Genomic DNA, 25239 nt, shown 5'->3' with positions numbered 1-25239 from the left:
GGCTCCAGCATACCCTAGGAGTGTCTCTATCTACTGGAGTCACCTCAATAAATCTTCAAATTGAAAAAAAAAATCCTTGGATAAGAATTGGAACACAAATGCAACCATTTGTTCAACAGATCCATGATTTAACAAATATAGCATCTGGTATATAGCAGCTTATGGAGCCCTGCTGTTGATCACAGCAAGATCATCATGAGGCTTTCCCCCTTGCTGATGAAGAAGAATCACATAAAAATAGACTATCAGAATTGGAAGTGATCTCAGAACACATCTGTTCAACTCATATCTGAAGCATGAATCCTCTCTACATGATTTCCAATAAGGAGTAGTCTAGCCTTTACTTGAAGATTTTCAGTATGTAGTACAAAGAACAGATTATATCCAGTCAGAAGACTGAGCTAATTCTCTTGAAGTAGAGCTTTAGGGGTGTAGAACTTCTGGAGATTGGTAACTTTCTATAGAATGTCATGTGGATTAGGGAGGAGCTACTGAATTCAAGTTCATTAACTAGTCACCTCTGTTTCTCTCATTTCCTGACTTTCTTTTTTTCTTTTTCTTTTTTTTTAGGCAATGGGGGTTAAGTGACTTTCCCACGGTCACACAGCTAGTAAGTGTCAAGTGTCTGAGGCCGGATTTGAACTCAGGTACTCCTGAATCCAGGGCCGGTGCTTTAACTACTGCGCCATCTAGCTGCCCCCATTTCCTGACTTTCTTAATCCTTCCCCCATCTAGCACCATTGTCACCTTTGGAAAAGCACATAATCCAGGGTCCAGGGCCCTCTAAGATTCTGACATCACACAAAACAAGTCCAATTCTTTGGGAGCTAACTCAAGGTTCATTTTCTCTTGGGGGGTGGTATCAAAGGCTTGTTGTGTCTATCTGGAGTTTACTCCAAGAAAGTCTCCCAATATACCATAGGTGTAGCTTGTGTCTGGATTTACTGAGTATAGGTAAAAGGGATGCCATGCTACTATTTAATGCTTGAGGGAGTAAATTCAAACTTTGCAGGGCATTCTTTATTTTACCCCATAGAAAATAAAAAAATGCAGAGGACCCATAAGAGTTCATAAAATGATACAGAAAGCACATACGCATTCACAGAACTCACAGATGCTCATAAGAAGATAAAACAAGCCATAAACTTCCCCTGGTATGTAATCATATTTGGGGACTACTGAACAAGTAACATCCCTTTCTTTCAGACCTGTATTATACAAATTACTCATCATATCACTGGGAAGTAGCAAGATCCAAGTTCTTTGTTTCCCCTAAGGTACAGTTCCCCTTCACTGCTCCTCTAGATAGCTTAACTAGGTGAGAACTTATCTTAGTCAATCAATCACTCATAGGCCTTAGACTAAATGATAAAAGACCTTTGAACTAGAATTATAATGGATAAGAATATAGCAAAAACTTGATCATGCCCCAGAAACCATCTATAAATTATCAAGCAAGTTGAGAAAGGATAGAATTCCAGGAAATGGATCAAGTGTTGCTTCACAATCCACCCTGAGGAGGAATCACCTAACAGAGAAAGAAAGGCCTTTTGTCAGCCTTAGCAAGGTTTCATTACTTCCCCCACCCCTACCTTTGGCTAAAGGAGGTCTTTGAATACTTTGAAGGGTTTATAGGATGTTGGACCTCCAATCTTCCCATAGGAATGGAGATTCATCAAACTTGGGAAGAATATCTTGAGCACCTCTTGAATGGGAAAAAAGACTTTCAGCAACCAGGAAATGTGAATTACCACACACACACACACACACACACACACACTTTTGACACATGTGTTCCCTGAGTTTGAGCCCACTTACCTCTGAACTTTGTAGTTACTTATAGGTAAATATGTTACAGATCTTCAAGGAGATGTTTGGTACCCAATGTTTTTTGTATCACTTTAGTAAATATTCCTTTCTAAAAGGTACAAAAAGACAGGTGACTTAAGTGATTCTCAACTGATAAGTTGAGAGGAAGCACACTAGTCGGGGCTCAAGCTAATGGCATTAAAGAAAGATACCTTCAACTCCTCAGAAGTAACATCTATAATTCTGAGGGGACAATGGAGATATTCTTACTCCAGAGCTATCACTACATATCAACTCCCCAATTGCTGCCATTTCTCGAACTAGAAAAGTTTAATCTTAGGATCTCACCTTTCGGTCTGCATAGGCAAGCACATGGCTCTATCTGCTTTGTGCTTCTGAAGAAACTCAGGTTTCCAATATCTGCCTTGAACATCACTCAGAAAGCTGTGGGCAAGCACATGTAACTCCTATGTCTCTTTGTTCCAAGGCTCCCAGTAATGGTTCCATGGGGGAAGGAAGCTTCTCCACACAGAAGAAAGAGCTCTGCTTTGCTATGCCATACATAGTCTGTCTCCTGAACAAGGAAAAGATAAAAAAGCAAAAAAGATTGAGAGTACTCGTTCAATAGGCTGATACAAAGAAGCAGCTACTACAACAAGAGTCCAGCTTCCTAAATCTCATCCAGTCAACCATTTGTGTTGGCAGTCCTACGAACTAGAAATAAATCATGAATTGTCAATTACCCTTTTAAAAAGGTTCCAGTGTATCTCTCCATAGTCTATAGGGAGAAATGTATGCTCAAAGCCAAATGAGGGAGACTTTTTTGTTCACTGTTCTGATAGAAAAGTTACCTTAAAAACAATTAGGCAAATGTTCAAATGCCTTAAAATAACCTGACCATAAACCAAACTAATTATCTGAAGGGGAAATGGCTTCTTATTCCAAGTTCCTTCTGCAGGTTTCTGATTATTGTGGGTAATACTCATCTGGAGTAGGACAGATATTTGCCGAGCTTTATAAAGGAAAGGGAAGAGAATAAGAATTTATATAGTACCTACTATGTGTCAGACACTGCTCATTTGATTCGCTAACAACCTTGTGAGGTGTGTGCTAGTATCATCCCCATTTTCTAGTTGAAGAAACAGAGGCAAATAGGGATTACGTGACTTAGCCAGGGTCACACAGCTAGGAAGTGTTTGAAACTGGATTTAAACTTTGATCTTCCCAACCCTAGACCTAGCATTCTATTTTACTGGCTTTCTAGGTTTAATGCCCTGAACACCCTATATATCCATCTGTTCTCTGTTGGTTTTGTTGGCTTAACCAACACCAAGTTCAATCTTTATGTCTCTGCCAAAAGTTATTATATAACTATAATCTTTCAAATTTAGACTGTTATCTGATGCATAATTATGCTTCTAGTGGATGACCAGCATCCCAACAGATGATCTAAAATAAAAGTTAAACAGATGTAATTTGCATTTATTTTTGTCTTATTGTAACCAAATACCATAAAATTGTTAGTGTCTATTTCACAATAATGGTTTGAAGCAAGGAGATAATAGCTTTCTTTTAAATAGCTCTTTTGGAGTCAGAGCCAAGATGGTGGAGGAGCAGGAAGAAGTACAGAAAGCTCCCTCCACCCCTAACACCTCCAAACAGATATAGAAAATGTAGTAAATCAAATCCTAATAGGGAAATCCTAGGAAAAAAACACTTAGAGTCATTTGTCAAGGTCAAGTCAGCATAAGAAGACAGAGAAGTCTGTGGACACTAGGGCTTGGGCCTGACCAGAAAAAGCCATGCAAAGCAGTCCAACCAAAGTTGAGACTGTGCACCAAGGCATGAAGAGGTCCAGGATCCATCATAAGGAGATTAAACTTGTACAGGGCTCAGGAACAGATAAAAAGCAGTAATTCTGTTGCTCATTAGGCAGATCCAGGGCTGACTGAAGAAGGAACCAATGCCTAGCAGTGGCATTCCAAGATAAGGAGCAGTCATGGGGATGTAGGCTGTGTACCAAACAAGGAACAAGTTCAAAAGCAAGAAGAAGCTATGTGACTCAAACACTGGGTTTGTAATAAAGTCTTATTTACAGCCCTCAGACTAATCTGAAGCCTGGAGCAGAATAACCAGGACAGGAAACCCAAACATACATGCCTAAATATATATACAACACGCACAATATCTACAAAACACACATATATATATATTCTATATGTGTTTGTATGTGTATATGCATATGTATACACATATATGTATATTTGGACATAGGTAATATTTTAATTTGTTCTGCTTGATTATACATTTATATTGTATGTATAATTCATATTATATAATATGCTAATATGCATTATATGATGATATATAATAATATTATCATAATTATTATATGTTTATAATAGGTTTTGTTTTTCTTGCTTTATTGACAGGAGGAGGGAGATGGGAGGGAAATCATTTCAAGCTGAAAATAAAATAAAATTTATTAAAAAAAAAATAATGGGGGCAGCTAGGTGGCGCAGTGGATAAAGCACCAGCCCTGGATTCAGGAGTACCTGAGTTCAAATCCGGCCTCAGACACTTGACACTTACTAGCTGTATGACCCTGGGCAAGTCACTTAACCCCCATTGCCCCACAAAAAAATTAAATTAAATTAAAAAATAATGAAAGGGATGGTTTCAGAGAAACCTGGATAGACTTGTATAAACTGATGCAGAATGAAGTAAATAGAACCAGGAAAGCAATAATGACAACTCTGTTGTAAAAACAAACTATTTTGAAAGACTTGGGAATTCTGATCCACATATTGACCAACCATGATTCCAGAGGACTCATTATTTGCTACCTACCTCCTGATAGATAGGAGAAGGTCTGAGAGTGAAGAATGGGACATTGAAGGGAGGGGGGGGAGCACATCGTGAGCTATGTGGGAATTTGTTTTCCCTGACTCTATATGCTTATAACAGGTTTTTTTTTTCTTTCTCAATGGGAATTAGAGGGCAGTAAGGAAATAGAGGGAAAGAATTCAGATTTTTGCTGATTGAAAAAATTATTTTTAAAATAGCTTTCCTGAATAAAGCATACACAGATAAATTTTATTTGCTAAAAGAAGGGGAAACAAGGAATAAAACTAGTTCGTTTCTCACCCATACCCATTTAGATTTCTTTTTTTCCCCAATCTCATTTTCCATGTCTGCTCTTTGAAAAATTAAACCTGGTCAGAAGGAATGAAAAAATCATGGTGGAAGAGTGGAAAGAATAGTGCCTCTGGAATCATAGGACCAGGGTCTGAATCATGACACTCTATGGTGCAAGCCAAGTTCTACCACTTATCAACAGTGTAACTTAGGGCAAGTCACTCTGGCTGTATATAAGGGGAATAGATTAAATGATCTTCTAAGATCCCTTCCATCTCTAGATCTATGATATTCATTAACTTGGGAGAGTTACTTTACTTTGGTCTCTATTTCTCAATCTGTAAAATATGGGGTCTAGTCAATCTCTAAGTTCCTGCTAGTTTTGAATACTATAATCTTTTGTCTAAATGAGAATATTTTTAAAGTACTTGACACAGTGCCTGGCACATAGTAGGTGCTTTATAAATGCTCATTTCCTCCCCAATGTCTTGTTGTTGTCTGTTCCTCATTTTCTTTTCTTTTTCTTTCTTTCTTTCTTTTTTTTTTCAGGACAATAAGGGTTAAGTGACTTGCCCAGGGTCACACAGCTAGTAAGTGTAAAGTGTCTGAGGCCAGATGTGAACTCAGGTCTTCCTAAATCCAGGGCCAGTGCTTTATCCACTGTGCCACCTAGCTTCCCCACCCACCATTCCTCATTTTCGAAGAAGACCAATAACACCATGGGGTGATGTCTTGAATTGCCATGAATTGGATTTAAGTGAAGCATAGTTGTGCAAAGTCATGTACCTCACTCTCTCTTCCAGAGTCATCAAAGTCCAAGTGGCAAGACAAAAAAGTTAGGCTAAGTGGATGCTGTGGATGAATTTGGCGTCTTGGGTGTGTAAAAATATTTTAAACTAATTTACTGGGGTCTAAGCTGGCTGGGGGACTAATCTGACTGGAGGACTAATCTGGGGATTTTTGACTGGCTGGCTATCTGACTGCTATTAAATTTAATATGGGCCATTTAAAAATTTCTCCACACAGCTCCCAAATTGATAAGCAAACAATTAAGAAGCCTCTTAATTAAATAACCAAAGCAGAATTTATTTATAAAAAACAATGTAAATGATAAAGGTAAAGAAATGCAAATTATACAACCTGTCTTCTTTTAATATAATAAGGGCCTTTGCTGCCTCTTGCCTTAGGGTATGCTCCAGCTTTCTCCAACTTTCACTCTTTTTCTCCTTCACTCTAGCTTCCCTGTGCTTTCACTGATCAGCTGCTTTCTTCTAACTCCAAGCCCCTTGCTTCACTCTTTAACTTCTCTCTCACTACCTTAGCCTCAGTCTCCTTTGTAAACCCCCTTTCTGTCCATTCCTCCCTTACTGTCTTCTTAATCTTCTGGCCTCCCTTACTCTCTTCTCCCTTGTATATATGTTCCTTCTCTCCCCCTCAAAACTTGGCCTCCCGCACACACCAAGTTAATCCGCTGACTGAGCTAGGGCTGAGGATGGGGGGATGCTTGAGTGTCCCATGTATACCACACCCAGGGCTCCAGGGGCCTGTGCCCCCTGCTGTGAGCCCAGGGACCTCTGCACAGGCTATGCCAGAGGCCAGTCTGGACAAGCCTGGGATCTCTGGGGTAGATGCCCTCAGGGTGGAAGGAGCTGGGGCTTTTTCCCCCAGCTGTCTGACCTGGCATCCTGTAAAGCCCACGGGGCTTTTTGGCTCAGCTAAAGCGGAGGGGGAAGGGTACCAGCCCCTCTTACATAGAAAAAAAACCCTGAGGGCCTAAGGCTTTTTAATCTCAGCCCAAAGGCAAGGTCCCCAAATCAAAATAAATTCCCACAGATGTCTGACCATACTCTAAGTGTTCCACGATGCCTGCTTCAACTGCCTTTGGGGCTGTTGGAATAAATCATTCTCATCTGCCCATTCTGCTGGGGGAAGTCTTCACATGCTTTAGGTAGACATCTCCCTAACTCACCAATGAGTTTGAAGCCTATGGGTTACCTTCAACCTGGTCTTGAGCTCACTGAAAACAAATCAGACTTTTTAATAAGGGCTGGCTCTCTAGAAGAGATACAGAGGGGAATTTAGGCAATGCAAAATCTGATTATAACAATAAAAATTATTTAAAAACAAAAAAAGAATTACTAGCTGTGTGACCCTGGGCAAGTCATTTAACCCTCATTGCCCCGCCAAAGGGAAAAAAAAAGAAAACAAGTAAAAAAAAAAACCTTTTTTTTTCCCACCTGAAGTAAAAATACAACAATCACCTGCACTTCTATTGTATTCTTCTTGAGTGATGTTACACAGGGATCTTTTTTTTTAATCATAAAAGTATTTTATTACTTTCCAGTTACATGTAGAGATAGTTTTCAACATTTGTTTTTATAAGATTTCTAGTTTCAAATTTTTCTCCCTCCCTCTCTTCCCTCCCCCCTCCCCAAAACAGCAAGCAATCTGACATAGGCTTTACATGTACAACCACATTAAACCTATTTCTGCATTAGCCATGTTATGAAAGAAGAATCAGAACAAAAGGGGAAAACCTCAAAAAAGAAAAAGAAAAAAAAAAGAAGAAACAGTATGATTCAATCTGCACCCAGATTTCACAGTTCTTTTTTTTTGTTTGGTTGGGTTTTTTTGGTTTTTTTTTTTTAGGCAATGGGGGTTAAGTGACTTGCCCAGGGTCACACAGCTAGTAAGTGTCAAGTGTCTGAGGCTGGATTTGAACTCAGGTCCTCCTGAATCCAGGGCCGGGGCTCTATCCACTGCGCCACCTAGCTGCCCTTCACAGTTCTTTTTTTCTGGATGTGGAAAGCATTTTCCATCATGAGTCCTTTGGAATTATCTTGGATCATCGTATTGCTGAGAAGAGTCAAGTCTATCACAGTTAATCATCACACAGTATTTACACTGTGTACAATATCCTCCTGGTTCTGCTCACTTCACTCAGTGTCAATTCATGTAAGTCCTTCCAGGTCTTTCTGAACTCCACCTACTTATCATTTCTTACAGCACAATAATATTCACAGAAAGCTTTTCGACAAGCAATCAGTATATATAGTATAATTAATTAGTATTATAAAATTTGGAGCTAGAAGGAACCTTAGAGACCATTTGTTCTATGGGTTCTTCACCTTGGGTTTGTGAACTTAAAAAATTAATGTATTTTAATATAACCGATTTCCTTCATAACCCTATGTATTTTAAAACATTATTATGAGAAAGTATCTATAGTTTTTACTAGACTACCAAAAAATGTTGAATCCCTGATCTGGTTCAACCTTTCACTTTACAGATTAAGAAACTAGAATACAGAGAAATTAAGTGATTTGCCCAAGGCCATTTTGTTGTTGTTGTTGAGTCATTTCAGTCATGTCTGACTCTTCATGACCCTATTTTGGGGTTTTCTTGGCAAAGATACTGGAGTAGCTTACCATTTCCTTCTCTATCTCATTTTACAGATGATGAACTGAGACAAACAGAATTCAGTGACTTACACAGGGTCAAACAGCAAGTAAGTGTCTGTGATCAGATTTGAACCCAGGAATATGAATCTTCCTGACTTTAGGCCTGGCACTCTATCCACTGTGCCACCTAACTGCCCACCAAAGGCCTCCAATGCTTGCTAGCTGGGTAAGTTACTTAACCCTGTTTTCCTCAGTTTCTTCATCTGTAAAATGAGCTGGAGAAGGGAATGGCAAACCACTCCAGTATCTTTGTCAAGAAAACCCTAAAATGGGGTCATGAAGAGTGGTACACAACTGAAACTACTGAGCAACAACAAAATGCCTAGATCACAGTTATTCATTAAAAATCACACTGAAATACTGGATAGTTACTTTTTTCCTTGTGGTTATGACTTTGACAAAGTCTTCTTGCTCATATAGGGCACATACAGTTGCATAAGTAATTATGGAGTATGTCAGTATTTATAGAAATCCTATGATAGGAGCATTTGTGGCAGGAAACCCACACTTCTTTATAATTCTTGAGGGGCATATAAGAATATACATTTAAATGGATGAACTAAAATGGAAGTTTTCAGAAATAACCTGGATGTCTTATGATTTCAGCTCAATCTCTGGTAAGGAAATCACTTGTAAATACATAATATTGTTTCATAAGATTGTAACTGGGGCTATGACGAAGACTAAAACAAGGGGAAGAATCTTACCTTAGGAAATGTATTTGGAAACACTTCATCTTTTGAAAAGGATGTCACACTTCCAGATTATTAAATCATTCTTGTTGAAAAATATAATCAAACTGAGCTTTAGATAAATTAATAGATGACAGATCCATAATGTGTTATCAAAGGAAGTCACGGTGAGCCAGTGTGGTCCAGCCCTCACCTTCCAAGGCTAACATCTAGAAGAAGCAAGCCCTCTTCCCTTCCACAACCCATCACTTTTTCTAGCTGTCAATGACAGGATACACACTAAACTTTATAAAGCTGCCTTATCCCATCAACCCCATGGCCCCTTCTCCCACTGCTGAGCACCTCCCCAAACTTCCATGCTGAGAAAGGATTCAGATCAGTCATTATTCATTCTCTGGATTCCACTACCATGCCCCCAACAAGTATTTTTCCCACCTCTCCTGACCCCTATCCCTATTTTTCAGTTCTCATTTATGTGTCATTTTCCCCCATTAGAATATATGTTTGAGAATAAAGAGTATTTTAAATTTTTTTCACTTGTATTTGTATTCCCAATGCCTAGTACTATGCTTGCCTGTCATATATTAAATACTTAATAAATGCTTGTTGACTTGACTCAAGACTAGATGGAGTTTGGGGCTAGGCTAATATAGCAGTTTTTCTTTGAGAGGCAATGGTATGGTGGACAGAGTCTGGGATTTGGAATTTAAAATCCTAGGTTGAATCTCCTCTCTGCCACTTACTCCCTTTGTGACATTGAACAAATCACATCCCCTCTCTGGATCTCAGGTTCCTCATCTGTAAAATAAGGGAGTTGAAAGAGGTGGTTTATGAAGTCCCTTCTAACCCTACATCTGTGACTTAACTTATTCTCTGTGTGACCTTGGACAAATCATGCCCCCTCTCTGGGCTTCCAGTTTCTTATCTGTAAAAGAAAGAGATTAGCCTCAATGACCTTTAAGGTCCCTTTTCAGCTCTAAGTCTAAGATCTTACAGTTTTTGTAGCTAGTTAAAAAGATAGGCCTGGGGCAGCTAGGTGGCACAGTGGATAGAGCACCGGCCCTGGATTCAGGAGGACCTGAGTTCAAATCCGGCCTCAGACACTTAACACTTACTAGCTGTGTGACTCTGGGCAAGTCACTTAACCCCAATTGCCTCACCAAAAAACAAAAAAAAACCCAAACAAACAAAAAGATAGGCCTGAATAGAGTTGATAACACCATAATTATTTCTTACAATACAAATGCAACCATCAAGGGGATTTACAAAATAAAGAGAGATTTGGTTGAGGAGGCAAACTCTCTTCTCTCATTCAGTAATGGACACATGGAAGGCACACTTGACAAGGGAGTATAGGATGAGATAAGAAAGAATAATTATAGTATTTTTAAAAACATATTCAAATATTTTTAAAATAAGCAGTTAGAAGCAATTAAAATTCTTATTGTGTTACAGTTTTCTTCATAGTTAGATATTTTAGAGTAAAATTTTCAAAAGATGGCAGCTCAAGGACTCTCAAAACAGAAATGCAAAATTTTAAAGTACCTAAATAGAAAAGAAGCCCTTACAGTTCTTGCTGAATAGAAACCTATTGGGCTTTTCAATATGGTGATAGTGATGTAGGGATGGATTTGATTGATCCCAAAAGAATTACAAGACTCAGTTTCCCAAGTTTTATTAAAATACTGTGAGTCCACAGGGAGAAGCACCCAAAAGAGATAGGTGTCTCAAACAGGGGGAAGAAGAGTAGTTATATTTATAGTGAGAAAAAGTCGCATTGGTGGTTCAGTGGTAGAATTCTAGCCTGCCATGCAGAAGGTCTGGGTTCGATTCCCGGCCAATGCAACGCCAACTTCTTCGGGGGCGGCTAGGTGGCCCAGTGGATAAAGCACTGGCCCTGGATTCAGGAGTACCTGAATTCAAATCTGGCCTCAGACACTTGACACTTACTAGCTGTGTGACCCTGGGCAAGTCACTTAACCCCCATTGCTCCACACACACAAAAAAAGTTGGTTATCTCCTCATTATCTTAATCTCCTCCTTAAGGAGGTACATGGGAGGGCTTATCCTAATTTGGACTTCCTGGGGTCCTAAGGCAACCCCTGAGGTGGGTACCTTTTTCCCTATGGGTGTGTTTTGGGGCTCTAAATGTCATAAGGTGAAGCTAAGAACACATTTGGCCTTTTCTGTGCATGTTCATAAAGACATGCTTATCTCTTTACTTAAGATCTGGTTTCTAGGTGTCTTGTCATCTAGGAATATTAATGGATATTAATGGTTTAATGGTACCTAGTTACAGCCTCTGTAGATGGTGAGGGTTGATAGGGACAAACCCTCTTGGTTACTGTAAGAACACAAACCTTAGTTTCTCCATTAACCCTTTCAGTACTATTGCTAAAGACTTAAGCCTCAGTTCATCTGTTAACCCCTTTTTGTCTCCTCCATCACTAGGTCATTTACAATTTATTCGTGAGGGTTTGAACAACAACAACAACAATAATGCCCACTTTAATTTCTGTAGAGTTTTAAGGGTTCCAAAGGACTTCTTTCACAATAATTCTGTGAAGTGGGTATTACAAGTATTATTATTCCTATTTAACAGATGAAGAAACTAGGTTTCTGAGAGGCTAAACAACTTGCCCAGAGTTCAGCTAGTTGGAACCAGGACTCAAGACATGCTCTTTAAATTCTAAGACCTGTGCTCTTCCTCACTGTTCATGAAAATGTAACAACTGACTGGCTTGTCATTTGTTTTGTTTTTTGGGGGTTTTTTTGCGGGGCAAATGGGGTTAAGCGACTTGCCCAGGGTCACACAGCTAGTAAGTGTCAAGTGTCTGAGGTCAGATTTGAACTCAGGTCCTCCTGAATCCAAGGCTGGTGCTTTATCCACTGCGCCACCTAGCTGCCCCACCAATGGACCTTTTAAAGAGAGAGAGAGAGAGAGAGAGAGAGAGAGAGAGAGAGAGAGAGAGACATGCCTTCCAGCTAACTCTCTTGCTTCAATTCTTCCTGGGGTCCTTTGTTACTAAACTCCCTGTGACAGCATGGACTCAACTAGGTGAGTTTGCACCTGGGCCTTGGTTGCTTTTTTCTGTTTTGTGTTTCTTTGGGCAGCAAAAGAAGCCCCAGGCCTAGCTTGCCAAAAGACAAGGACTTTGAAGAAAAGAGTATACAGCCAAGGTGAAATGTAAAATGCTTCATGTTGAAATTAAGTTTAAGTATCAGCATCCTAAGAAGATATATTTAAAGCAGAATCCTGCTTTAAATTGTTCTGTCAATCTGTCTCTTTTGTATCCTTTAGCAGTATGTGTGTAGGAAGTAAACATCTGTTCCATACCTCTATTTACAGTTCTTTGTACATTGAATACCTTTTTACTATCTCCTTTAAGAAAACAGACATAAGCCAAAACTTAAGTCTTAAGCAATTTTTCTATAGAACACCATGACAGGATAAGACACAACTGTGACACGAGGGTACCTAACATCTCTCATGAGAGTCAAGGCTTCTCAAGAACTGAACCTCAACTGAATCATATGTATGGTTCTAGAACAGATGGGCCCTTCAGTGAAAATGGAATGGACCCAGTGGCCCAGCCCTTGAGCCAAACAGCAGTTCTTTAACTGAGGACACCTCCATCCCCAGTGGCTAAATTAGAAAGTGGAAATGGTACTTAAGAAAATGAAGTTTCAAAAAGTAGCTGAATTGGTTCAAGTACAAATCAAAGAAATGTATACTTGAAGCTCCACAACCTTAAAACACTGAAGGATCATTTGACAAGATTTATTAGGGAAAGGAAGATCCCAAAAGAATTGAAAAAGTCACAGACAGTTTTAACACCCCCAAAAAGATGATCAAGAGAATATCAATGACTATTGACTCATATGATTTTTATTCCCTTTAGGATATTTATTCGGGAATCCCACTTGAAATTATGAGGTAACACACAGTCTTTCACAAATGATCTTCTACTAAAAACCACATGAATGAATAAATGAAGGGGAAAGGTATTTATTAAGCACTTGCTATACAAAATAAGGTGATCCCTTCTCTTAGAGAGTTCATGTTCTAATACAGAAGACAAACCATATAGGTTTTAACTGCAAGTCAGATAGAAAGGTACCATCGTCCTTAGCGTGTAGGGGTAAAGCAGAGAGTAATGTATCATCTTTAATGATATTTCAATTGATAAAATCACATAAGTTTCTGATTTTGAACCATTTTGATAGTGGCAAAGATTTTGGTAGTGAGAACTTTATTTTCTGGGTCTCCAATAGCTATGGTTGTTACAACCACAGAAGTAGTTGCCAGGCATCATCTCCTTGGGGGTAGCTTCTCTGGATGATGGCTGTGAGGACTCAACTGCAAGTAGCACTGGTGGTCTGGATGAGGTTCTACCACTCCTAGGGCTCTTGACTTTGCCTGTCCAATTGATGCCAGTTGGTCAATAGTTGGTAATTGGTAATGGTGAGCGAGGGTAGACCCCTTCTCCACACTGATTCTCCTCTAATTGGTGGCTACCAGGACCAGGCTGAAAGCAAGGCTTATAGCATGTGGGCCCTCCTATTCCTTTTTTTTTTTTTCTGGTGAGGCAATTGGGGTTAAGTGACTTGCCCAGGGTCACATAGCTAGTAAGTGTTAAGTGTCTGAGGTCAGATTTGAACTCAGGTCCTCCTGACTCCAGGGCTGGTGCTCTATCCACTGCGCCACCTAGCTGCCCCTTGGGCAGCTCCTATTCCTAAGGCTCTTGGGATCAAGATCTTAGTTTGTCACCTTCTGAGTCCCAGGGGAATTGGTGGTGGTGATGGTGGTCTGATTCACCTAGCATGAGCTGCCTCCTATCTCTCCCTCAAGATGAAAGGTGTAGAGAATGAAGGACTACACAGTGTTTATGTTGTTATAATTTTTATTATTAAAAAGGTATTTGCCTAGATAGAAAAAATATACCCTCAAAGGATTACTTGGAGTAAAGGAGGGACACTGGCTGCCATACTTCCTCATTGGGGTGTCCCATGGTGGTAGCAAGGCCCTGAGATTATCACAGGCTTTGTCTCTCAACCAGAAGTCTCGAATTCATATGCTAAAATCACACAAGATTCCTTGATAGAGGCAAATTCAGAGATTGCTATTCAAAAACTCCATGAAACAAAACAAAACAAAAAAGTGTGTTTAACTAAAGTCGTCCACCATTGTCACAGAAGGTCTAGAAAAGATTCAAGTAGAAAAAAGATTCTCTACAGATGATGATATTCTCCAGATTTTCTTTTATGTGCATAATTTTATGCTAATTAGGGGGCAGCTAGGTGGAATAGTGAACAGAGGGCTGGGCCTTGAGTCAGAAAGACTTATCTTTCTTAGTTCAACTCTGACCTCAGACACTTACTAGCTGTGTGACCCTGGACAAATCACTTAATCCCATTTGCCTCAGCTCCTCATCTATAAAATGAGCTAGAGAAGGAAATGGCAAACCATGCCAGCATCTTGGCCAAGAAAACCCTGAAATAGGGTCATGAAGAATTGGACATGACTGAAAAATGACTGAACAACAACAATTATGTTAATTGCATCAGGTTTCAGAATATCATGAGATTTCCTTAGCAAAATTGTTATTCAAAAGAGATTGACCAAAAAATCCACATATAAAAAACAAAGTGGATGAAAAATTAGTAATAAAAATGTATATTAAAAATAAAATATATTAAAGCCTACTTATGCTTAGCATAAACAAAGAATGAAGGAATAAATGAATGAAAACTACCATCATCACTTCTATCACTGCTTCCTCAGTGGAAACAGCCCAGGACCCTGAGCTCAAGAGTTCTGAGAATAGTAGCATCTCCAGACCAGTAGTTATGTTTTCCCCCCTCTTCCTGCCATGGAACTTTTTTTTCACATATGCAATTATGTAAAATATTACCATATTAGTCATTTTGTACTAGAAAACTCAAATAAAAGGAAAAAAATGAAAGAATGAAAATAGCATGCTTCAGAATATATTCAGTCAATATCAGTTTTTTCTTTGGAGGTGGATAGTATGTTTCATCATTAGTCCTTTGGGATTGTCTTCGATCATTGTATTGCTGAGAATAGTTATATAGTTCTTCATCAGACAATATTGCTGTCACCATGCACAACATTCTCTCACTTCACTATACATCAGTTCATATGTGTCTTTCCAGGCATTTCTGAAGTCATCCTGCTTGTCATTTCTTATGGCACAATAATAGTCTGTCACCATCATATACCACAGCTTGTTCATCCATTCCCCAATTGATGGGCATTCCTTTGATTTCCAATTCTTCGCCACTACAAAAAGAGCTCACTACCCATATTTTTAAGTTAGTCCCCTTCAACTATCATCCAGGGAAAAACCCCTGTGGAAAAGGGCCTGCCATCCTTAACACCACCAACAACAACAACTGACTGGCCACCTGCCACTGAAATACAGAAAAGTCTAAGAGTCCTGGAAAAGGCAGGGTCCCCTGGACCCCTGGTCCTACTTTGAGTCTGAACTCACAGCCATCCTGCAGGGAAGCAACCCTTGTGGAGAAGCAAACTGGTAAATTCCTCTGCATGTGCTGCCTCTTCTGTCTCAGCAGCCATAGTTATTAGAGACTTAGAAAAAGAAAGTTCTAGCTATCAAAGTCCTTGCACTGTCTAATGATTCACTATTAGAAATGGGTATGACTTTATCAGTGGAAAAGACATTAAGGAAGATGCATTACCATGTGCCTTGCTGCTGCACCCCAAGGACCATGGGACCTTTCCATCTGACTTGCTGCTATAACCTCCTATATGAGTTTGTCTCCCTATTAGAATGTGAGCTCTTGAAAGTAGGGATTGTTCTGCTTTTCTGTATGTACCTTCAGCATTCAGCAAAGTGCTTTAGACCTTACAAGTGCTGAATATTCATTCGCAGTGGCTACAAGTAGCCTATTTTTTCATTTATAATATAAATTTTCTTTTTTATTACAAACTTCATAAACATCAACAAACACAAACATTTCAATAGGGCAACCAAGAACAGAAAGAAGATTGTTTTAAAAGAGCATATTAAATTTAACTCAGTAGTAGAAAACAACCCTGGCTTATCTGTGTCTCCTGTTGTACTTTCTTCTATGTGTTTTGTTTAGTTTTATTGATGCCCTGTTTTTCTTTACTTTTCTCTCCATTTCTCCTTTATTGCTTTTCTTTTCTTTCTTCCTCTCTCTTTCTTTCTTTCCCTTCCTTCCTTCCTTCCTTTTCTTCCTTCCTTCTGCATCATTATCACTACAAATTGCCTCATGGAGAATAATGGATTAGAACTGGTACCCCCCATGAAATTCAATTCAATTAATAGGGGGAAAATATGAAATCATCTATCATTAGAAACATGTTTGAAATTTGTTTGGGTTTGGTCATGCATACTTATGCCTAATTTGTAAATATCCTGATTGGGCACCAGTTTGTCATTTCTCCCTTGGTTCCCAGAGAATGATTTTCTTGATCTTATCCTACATTTAGGGTTAGGTCCCTTTAGCTATTATTGAGCACACAATTTATAAACCCTTAAACTATCTCCCTATTCCCAAGAGTATTATGGTGTCTCTGGGGCCTCTACCTGCTTTAATTTGTCCAAGTGTTGTGCATTCAGTCCAAAATCGAATTCTTTGTTACTTAGGTTGGAGTTTCATTTCAGCTGGGACCAAAGTCTTGAAAGAAAGAAAAGCTATAAATATCAATCCTGTTCTATAGCAATCACCCTGAAGACTGGGACTGTAATTTTTCCTCTTTGTCTCCTGAGGGCTTAGCATAGTGCCTCATACATAGCAAGTAGTTAGTAAACATTTGTTGAATTGACTTCAGTACGTTTTCCCACTTTCTAAAGACACTGCCTAGTAATAAGAGCAGCAATGGGGGGTAGTGCAGTGGATAGAGCACCAGGAGGACCTGAGTTCAAATCCATCCTCAGATACTTGACACTTACTAGCTGTGTGACCTTGGGCAAGTCACTTAACTCTCATTGTCCCAAATACCCCCCCAAAATAAATAAATAATAAGAGCAGCAATGATTGGGAATAACTATGTAATAACTGTTATTAAAACAAGTAGTTTTTTAATAATCTTAAAAGGAAGATGGGAGGACATAAGTTGGGGTGTCTGTTTACACTGATGAATCAATAAGCACTTATTAAGTTCTTACTATGTACCAGGCACTGTGCTTTTAAACTCTGGGAATGCAAACATAAGCCAAAAGATAGAGAGTGCCTGCACTCAAGAAGCTTACTTTCTAATAAGGGAAGACACCACATAAAAAGGAAGCTGAAAAAGAGAATGAAAGGAGTGAACATGACTGGCCTGGGAGCATTCTTGGAAAAGGAGGTTCTTGGAGTAACTGACCAATCAGAGCAAGGGGACATGGGGCAGAGTGATCTTCCCCGGGGAAAAAGGGTGCTGGATTATGGTGGGGAAAGAAGTCCAGAGTGTCAGCAAAGTAGAACGAAGGTGAGAACAAAAGTCTTTGCTAATATTTGTCCTGTCTCTAGAGGTAGCCAGGTACCTCAGTAGGTAGAACACTGGATCTGGAGTCAGGAAGACTTGAGTTCAGAATCTGACTTCAGACACTTAGTAGCTATGTGACCCTGGGTAAATTACTTAAACTCTCTCTGCTTCATTTTCTTTAAGCATAGAATAGGGATGATAATAATGAACTTCCAAGTTTGTTATGAGGATCAAATGAGATAATAGTTGTGAAGTGCATAGCATGGAGAGTAGGTACTCATTAAATGCTTGTTTTCTTCTCTTCTTCCCTCACCCCCAGCCATTATGACTTACAGAGAAAGAGAAAAGTTTGAACTATCAGAAGCATTTTTCTACTGGTCCATTAACATTTGCAAATATGCATTCTTATAAGGGCTATATGGGAATTGGGAAAGGGGGGCAAGGGAAAGGACACCTCTGGAATTTTAATCGCATAATTTCAATCACTATAGTAGTTTTCTGTTTTCATTTATTCAGAATTGATACACTAACCACTTCTTTTTTTCCAGGGCAAAAAGTGACTTGCCCAGGGTCACACAGCTAGTAAGTGTCAAGTGTCAAGTGTCTGAGGCCAGATTTGAACTCAGAATCCAGGGCTGGTGCTTTATCCACTGCACCACCTAGCTGCCCCACCAGGAGCAGATTTCTATAAGTGCGTACTATAGTTGGGTCTGAGTTTAAGGCAAAAAGGAAAATTCACTAGATTATAAAGTTTTCATACTCTAACAAAAGAAAGCATGCAATCTTATTTGTCAACACAAAGTTTTCCTTTGAAATAAACTCAAGGAAGGATTTATCTTGTGTGTCTTTGCATGAAGAAAGTCCAGTAATGGAACAGACTGAAGCATGCTTATTTTTCATATCTTATTTCTTGCCACCTCAGGGAGGGGGGAGGGGAGGGAAGGAGAGATAAACATTGGAACCCAAAACTATATTTGCCTATAAACAAAAATGTTTATTACATTAAAACAAAGGCCAATGCATTCTAGAATGGTTTTGGAAAAGACACAGAAACAGTTGACTCTTGCATCAATCCCTCTTATAAGATTGGGGGAATAATATAGAATCTTAATTCAGTGAAGGAATCTGCAGGAAACGGAAAAAAAGTGAGATCATGATATGCATGTTTCTCTTCATAGTATATATGTTCTTTGAGGGCAAGGATTATTTCATCTTTGTCATAGTATGCCAAGCATCTCCAACTGTGTCTAACCAGTAAGAAGACACCTAATAAATACCTACTGATTGATCAGATACTTTGTTTTCCACAATTTAGAGAATCTAGAGGAATGGATAGCTAATGTCTATTAGACTGACTTTCTCAAATGTCAGGTGGCCCAAGCCTAGAAAGGTCAAAGAGAGACCCAGGAGAGATGTGTTTATGGGGGAAGTGGGAGAAAGGTCACAGAGTCTCTCAGAATTCTATAGCCAGCACAGCGGTTGCTATTTGTTTAGAACAGCCTTTTAGAATTCTCTAGACAGCTTGGCACTTACTGTTCTGCATAGAACAGAGGGGCTTTTGGGATGAGGTTAAAACAATTTCCTTAGTACAATGTCCCTTAATCTTTTTTTTTGAGGAAATGAATCCCTGAAGAGATTTACCTTAACCAAGGGGAATGAAAAATCCTAAAATGGGCTTCTGAATATAAATTTGGTGACAGTTGAACTGAGAGACACAAGGGAGGACATTGTAGTTCAGTGGGGCTCAGAGATGAGACACGTCAATCAATCAATTTAATAATAATAGCATTTATATAGTGCTTTAAGGTTTGCAAAGTGTTATTGCTAGTTAGATACAACTAAATATATAGATATGTGTGTGTATATATATATTATATATGCACTTGTGTGAATATATACATGCATGTATGTGTGTATATATATATATATGTATATACACAAAAAACCTTTTCTACTTATAACAAGCCTATAAGATAACTATCAGTATCCCCATTATACAGTTATTGAAACTGAAGCTGAGAGAGGTTAAGTGATTGACTTTGCCCAAGGTCACATCTGATCCATACAGTATTTACTATTTCCCAGGGACTGTGATAGGTGCTGGGGATAAAAAGACAAAAACTCGCTTAAGGAGTAAGAAGACTAAGACTCAAGTGGAGAAAAGTTCTGAAGAAGAGAAACAATTAACAGAAGAATTCTAAGAAGTCAAAAGGCCCCTATTATGAGCCCAACACAGGCTCTTGTATTTCCTGGGACAACGTGACTAAAAGATATTGGCTGAAGAAAGCCTGACTAAAGAGATAAAAGGAAGTTTCACAGCTATTGGTTGAGAATGTTGGTTTCAGAAAGTTGCTAGGAAAGGCTTACTAATCATAGCACCTCTGATAGATGGCAGGATTGAGTTGTCAATGGTTCTAAAAAGAGCACTGAAGAAGTAGGCTAACAAATCTGACTTAAAGAGGTTAATTAACCGAAGTATGCCCCTTCCCTCCCCCTCATCCCCAGTAAATGAGCTATAATTGAATATTGTTTAGGGATACAAAGTGACCACACAAATGACTGAAGTTAACCTTCTTGGAATGGAAAATAATATATCTGGTGGAGAACAGGACAATTGAAGAACAATGCCTAAGGGAAGCAATGGAAATCAACTCCAGAGGAAAAAGTGTGAGATGAGATACCTTAGGAGGATGACTGGCAGGGAGCATCACAAATAGTGATGATGATATCAGGAGAAGACACTGGCAACTTTGCAATATTGGAAGTGTAAGTTTCCCCTGTGAGTTACATGCACCCTGATCATACATGCTGCCTTTCTGTGTATCCCTTCAGACAGTTGTTCTGACCACAAGTGTTACCCATGAGTGGATGCCCCATGTATGTTGCTTATGAAGGTCCAATATTCAGATATGTGGGAGAATGAACTCAAGGTTTTGTGTGTGAGGGAGATTATAAATGTTAGAAGGTATGTATTATATTACAACTTTATTTACATTGTTATTTAATCAAGATATCTGTTATGAACTAAGTATGCCCTCTGTCTGGCTAAAAAAAAAAAAGTAAAGCGTTAACTCATGAGCTTTTGGAGAGAATTCTGCTTCACAAAGCAACTAGAACCTGAACTAGGTCACTGGACAGGCCATAGCAATTTTCCAGGCACACAATTATGTCAAAGTCAGGTCTTCTGTGCAAGCTACATTGGTAAGCCCTTGGCAGGTGTTGGAATGAATTATCAATGAATTATCCCTGTTGTGTTAACAAACCTCATTATGACAAGGTTGAAATGGAGGACGTGTGCTTTAGATGTGAGGCAATGGGGAAGAGGGAAAAATTGTAATATATTCTAAAAGTTTCAAAGCAGTCCTGGTATTTTCACACAGGCTAACTCCTTTCTGCATGAGAGTGGATTGTAGAGATGGCTACAGGTTAAGACAATATTGTCATAAGCAAAGAGCTTTGGATCTTCTCAAGAATTTTTACAATTGCTTGGTTTAGACCCCACAATTCTGGGCCATAGAACATGGAAGCTGTGACAATATAAGGATAATATAAGATGAGACAACAGTCCTCAATGTAACAACCAATAATCATAACATTTACTAATTTAATACTTTTTACATTTTTGATGGGCTCTTACTTCTATTATACTGTCATAAAGACCCTGTAAAGTTGGTTAGAATAGATATTAGTGAACCATTTTAAATAAGTAAACAGAAGCACAAAGGAGTTAAATCATAATGAGTCAATAGTAAAGCCAGACCAAAACACAAGCATATTTCTTCCCCTACCATATAACCAAAATTTTGACAACAAAGGTAAATAGCCTTGCTCAGTTCAGAAAATCATAGGTCTAGAGCTGGAAGGATCCTCAGAGTCTGCCTAGTTCAACCTCTCATTTTACAGATGAGGCCCAGAGATGTTAACTGATCATTGAGGCTGAAATCAACAGAGGTAAGATTTGAACCCTCTCTCTCTTGTAACAAGATGTCTAGTGAAAGATCATGGTGTGTGTTTATGGAATCTCTCCCAAGATAACAGGAAAGGAAAGACAATGTACTAAAGATGAATAGAAAAGTAGCCTAAATAATAATAATAGCTCCTCACATTTTAATAGCCAGTTAGTTGGTCAATAAGCATTTGCCTCCTCTATCCAAGACACTATATTAAGTGCTAGGGATACAAAGAAAGGCAAAAGATAGTCCCTACCTTTGATCAGCTCACAATCTAATGGGAGAGGGGCAGCTAGGTGGTGCAGTGGATAGAGCACCAGCCCTGGAGTCAGGAGTACCCGAGTTCAAATCTGGCCTCAGACACTTAACACTTACTGGCTCTGTGACCCTGAGCAAGTCACTTAACCCCAATCGCCTCACTAAAAAAATTAAAAATTAAAAAATTAAAAAAAAATCTAATGGGAGAGAAAACACATGCAAACAACTGCACAAATAAGCTAAATACTGAATAAACAGGAACTTTCAAAAGAGGGAGGGGACTAATATTAAGAGAGATTGGGAAAGATTTCTTATAAAAGGTGGGATTCTAGTTGGGACTTGAAGGAAGTTAGTTTAAATCCCCACTTGTACAGGAAGCCTTTCCCAATTCTTTTTAAAAACACAAAGAGATTTTCTTCAACTCCTTACATAGAATTTCCTCATATCAGAGAGAGACCACTGGTTACACTTCCATGGAATTTCTTAGCCATTGGCTGACAAAAGAAGCCTGGCTAACATTGAAGCAAGCTTCAACAGCAATGCTGAGAGAAGATTTAATGGCCTATTGATATTGAGGGAATGCCAGAGTAATTGATGCTTGGACTAAGTGACCATTTCTTTTCATAGAGAGAGGCAATTCACTCCATTCAGAAATCATTCCAAAATCCCTTGGATCATTCCCTGTATCCCAGTTCCCATTGAGTTTGTAAGGAAAATAATATATACATGGTCTTTCTCAAAAAAAATTAAGATTAAAAAATTAGGTTTTCTGTAAATAAATCAAAATGTCTAACACAATTGTAAAAGAAAATCAGAGAGAACACTATAGTAGAATCAGGAAAACTAGCTTTGCCCTAAGTATGTGACCTGGGGCTAATCTGTTTACCTCCATAGACTTGTTTCTTCATCTATAATAGTAATAGCTATCATATATATATATATACATACATAGAGAGAGAGAAAGAGAGAGAGGGGAGAGAGAGAAAGAGAGAGAGAGAAAGAGAGAGAGAGAGAGAGAGAGAGAGAGAGAGAGAGAGAGAGAGAGAACTCTAAGGTTTACAAAGCCCTTTACACATTTTATTATCTCATTTGGTCCTCAATCCTGTGGGGTAGGTGCTCTTACTATTCCCATTTTATAGATGTAGAAACTGAAGTGATAGAAATGAAATTGACTTTTCCAAAGACTCAGCTTGTCTGAAGCTGGATTTGAATTCCAATCTTCCTAACTCCAAAATCATTACCCTATGAACTGTGCCACTGAACTGCCTCTATAAAATTAAAAGGTTGAATTAGATGATTTCTTAGGTCCTTTATAGTTTTAAGGTTCTATGATACAATACTTTTCATTGATGTTGTTTGCAGGGTAATACGTGTTTCCCTTCCAATGGAGAAAATGACCTAGAAGATTTTATGTAATTTTTCATTTTTTCAATATTTAAAAAAGCCTATTACCATCACGTGAGACTTATTATTAATATGCATGTCACATAAAAATCCCAGATCAAATTCTACATAGGTGTTTAATAAAGTTGTTGAATTGAGATATAAAAGGACTATGATTTTAAATAGAACAGATAAAGCATTCATACTCTTTGAGAAGGGGAGAGAGAGAAAGAAAGAAAGAGAGAGAGAGAGGGAGGGAGGGAGAGAGAGGAAGGGAGAAAGAGAGAAAGAGGGAGAGAAAGAGAGGGAGAGAGGTGGGGGGGGGGGCGGGGAGAGAGGGGATCATTTATTAATGTCTACTATTTGCCAGGCAAAATCAGCTGGATGGCTCAGTGGATGGCTGGGCCCGGAGTCAAGGAGACCTGACTTCATATCCAACCTCAGACACTTATTAGTTGTGTGACCATGGGCAAGTCATTTAATCTCTGTTTGTCCTAACCCAGTGGAGAAGGAAATAGCAAACCACTCCTGTCATCTTGCCAAGTTTGGCTTGCTATGGTTGGGTTAATCAAGAATCAGACATGACTGAAAGACTCAAAAACAACCATTTGCCAGGTACTGTGCTAAGTTCTGGGAATATAAAAACAAGAGAAGGAGGTTGTTTCCTATTCTCAGAGTCTACATTTTAAAGGGGGAAGAAGGGTGGAGGGAAGACACCAGGAAGAGAGCAAGGCAGCTGGTGTTGAGGATGAGTATAAAGAAGAAGTTAGCTAGAAGGGAAGTGGAAATAACCCTGGCTCTGATGTCAGGGAACTTGCATTCAAATAGGGTCTGGGGGGGGGGGGGGCGGCTAGGTGGCACAGTGGATAAAGCACTGGCCCTGGATTCAGGAGGACCTGAGTTCAAATCCGGCCTCAGACACTTGACACTTACTAGCTGTGTGACCCTGGGCAAGTCACTTAACCCTCATTGCCCCGCAAAAAAACCCAAAAACAAATATGGTCTCTGAATATGATGCTTACTTACTACCTGTGTGACACTGAGCAAGTCACTTCATTTCCTTGGGCCTCGTTTTTCCCATTTATAAAATTAGAGTGTTGGACTAGATGGCTTTTGAGGTTTCTTCTATCTATAGATCAATGAACTTTGGGTATAAAATATTGCATGTACTGCCAAGCACAGCTGATGTGTTGTTTTTGCTGAATTGCTTTTTTCCCCTTTTCTTTTAAAATCTTTATTACGAGGAATGGCTTGCTGAGTAGGAAATGGGGAGAGTGGGAGAGAATATATTCAGAAAATAATGTATTATAGAAACAAAAGCCATCAATTTAAACAGCTTAAATGAGGACTGAATATAAACAAAATGGAGAGACATTCTTCATAACACTTTGAAAATGAATGTTGTTAACAAAAGAAAAATAAATTTTAAAAAAGAAAATGAATGTTGTACTCATAGATGGCTGTGTTAAATTGAGGGCAGTTAGGGCTTTTCTTGGAGCTGAAAGAGCTGAAATCCAATCTGCTTCTGACACTAGCTATGTGGCCATGAACAAATCACTTAACTGTTCTGAGCCTCAGTTTCCCCAACTGTAAAGTGGAAATAACAGTACTAATGATTTTCTTCAAGGGGGTTTTATGAGACTCAAAAGAGATAATGTTTTGCAGACTTATGAATGTTCTACACATCAGCTATTATAATTAAAAGCCAAAATAAATAAAAAGAATTAAGTAAAATTGATCAGTCCCATTTAAAAAAATGTGAATATAGAAATGTCAATCTCTGTGTGATTTGTCTTACTCAAAGAGAGTCCTGTTGATCTGAAATGCTGTCCAATTATAGTGCTAAAGCGGCTAAGGTTTTTATGGTCTAGTATGCTGTTACTTTTCTTTTCAAAATTTTATTTGTTTTTAATTATTATCAATTACATGAGTTCCAAATTTTTCTCCCATCCTCCCTTCCTTCCTTCCTCCCAAGGCCAGCAAGCAATTTTATATAGGTTATACATTATTATCATGTTAAACATATTTCCACATTAATCAGAACAAAAGGGAAAAAACGGAATAAACAA

At 38.8% G+C, this 25239-nt stretch overlaps 1 non-coding gene across 1 annotated transcript; it reads left to right on the top strand.

Annotated features, from left to right (window-relative positions):
- The first annotated feature begins 10874 nt into the window (after window positions 1-10874).
- TRNAG-GCC lies at window positions 10875-10945 on the top strand. The gene has a single exon. It is a non-coding gene; the product is annotated as a tRNA-Gly (tRNA).
- Window positions 10946-25239: the final 14294 nt, after the last annotated feature.

Source organism: Dromiciops gliroides, chromosome 4 (assembly GCF_019393635.1).
Source record: "Dromiciops gliroides isolate mDroGli1 chromosome 4, mDroGli1.pri, whole genome shotgun sequence".
NCBI classification, from domain to species: domain Eukaryota; kingdom Metazoa; phylum Chordata; class Mammalia; order Microbiotheria; family Microbiotheriidae; genus Dromiciops; species Dromiciops gliroides.
The sequence above is the reverse complement of the archived record's forward strand: the minus strand, read 5'-3'. Positions and strand labels throughout refer to the sequence as shown.